The sequence below is a fragment of the Phaethon aethereus genome (assembly GCF_964289735.1).
Source record: "Phaethon aethereus genome assembly, chromosome: 3".
Lineage (NCBI taxonomy): Eukaryota > Metazoa > Chordata > Aves > Phaethontiformes > Phaethontidae > Phaethon > Phaethon aethereus.
In genome coordinates this window covers 90,768,603-90,770,501 of record NC_138576.1, presented here as the reverse complement: position 1 = coordinate 90,770,501, position 1,899 = coordinate 90,768,603, and positions in this window count along the sequence as shown.

Below are 1,899 nucleotides of genomic sequence, written 5' to 3'. Positions count from 1 at the left end.
TCTTCACTGGAAAGAAAGGCAGAGATGCAAAACCAGACTTATGTCAGCCATAAATATTTCCGAGATTGACAGAAGTTTCATCAGTATGCTCTGAAAAATCTCCTCCACATCGCCTGTAGCTCTTTTCCTTAAAAAAATGGCACTCAGGACAGCTTTTGATCCCACAGCAGAGCAAAAGGAGAACCCGTTGCTTTCCCGATGCCTGTGAGATCACCAGCAAAAGGCGTCACAGAGGTACTGACAAGGTAAGTAACAGGAAAAAACACAGCACACCGAGTTCAAGTCTACTCACATAGGCTAGTAAGACGGGGCCTGAGAAAAATGGTATCTTAAAAAGCTTCTCAGTAACAGGTATAAGTTTCCATTTGTCCTTTCCCTTGGTTTTATACCATATCATTTATTGTCAGTCTTCTAGTAGATTTCATGCATCATTTATGTCTTGTTCACTTTTGCATGTTTATTCTGAACATTAAGGAATACTAAGTTCTTAACTACCTTCACTCTCAAATTCTTCCAGAAAATGTACTGTTGATATTTTCACATTACGAGCAATACAGACTTTCAGAGCTCATCAGTTAGAAAGTAGTTTTCCATACTCTGACAACGTAAACATAACGCAGCACTTCGAGGCACTGATTTTTTCCCTGGGCTTGAACCCTCATATTCCTTATTCCAGTCCCTTCCTTTCTATTGCCTGTCCTTATCTCACTTCTCGGCAAGAATTAACAAAAATTTCCTTTATTTTTTTGGTGGGAAAACTTAAAAACTGAAGTGATTGACACGATTACATAGCAGGCCAAATAAGAGATACTCCATAGATGTGCGAATACAAACGACTTGAAGTATCCATGTTTTGCAAGTTCTGTGCGTTACTGAAAAAGCCCCCGGAAGACAAGACAGTTTAATTATCTTGCTCAAACAGCACTGCTTTCTTCATGAAGTCTCAAAAGGCAGGCAGTATGCGTCATTCACTGTTCCCGGCTGTTACACACGCTGAGCAACTCAGGCATCAAACAGAACCCTTACTCTGTACTACGAAGCACTACAGCCAGCCACCTAAATGTGCACACAAAGCCTTGCTGCATTAACTGCAGCACACGTGTTCTCCTGCAACTACAGTTTTAGGATTGTTTCTTTCAGCATGCACTAGTAACCTATTTTCCTTACAGCACTGCGGGTTACGGCTAGTTTTGAAGACTACACTCTGGCAGCAACACAAAGCTAGGAAAGGGAAATGTTTATAAACCAATACCGTTTCTATGAATTGTTACTTCTGCGAAGCAAGATCATGCTTTGAAACCTGGACACTGGAATCTACTTGATTGCAAGTCACAAGCACTCTACTTGTGAGCATGTTCCAGCATCTTCTGCCAGCATGAAAACAACGAGTGTGTGAAACACAGCAAGTGTCAAGTCAGGGTAAGTCAGGGTCCCGCAAGAGGCACAAGTCAACAGTTTGAAAAAAATGTTGCTGATGGCAAAGCCAGCATTGTGGGACACTGCTGCAGCCAGCCAGCCTGACTACTTTGCCAGAATTCACACCTCACACAGGTCAAGTTCCAGCCGGGACAACTCATTTGCAGCAGTTTGTTGGGTTTGCTTTTTGGCACCTGTCATCATTTCAAAGGGACAGTGGGGTGAACTTTTGCACTGCATCCAGGGGCTCCAGAGAGGAAAAAGCCCCACAATTTGACCAAGCACTCTGGCGTGGTTTAATCGTAATAATTTAACACCTGTGTTTTGTGAGTAGCCCGCAATACCAGATACTAACACACTAGGCAAAGAGCATCTTTTACATGTCTCAGCGTGTGCCCATTGCCTCTGGCCCTGTCACGGGGCACCACAGGAAAGTGCCTGGCTCCTCCCTTCCGGTATTTGTACACCCTCCCTTCCGGTATT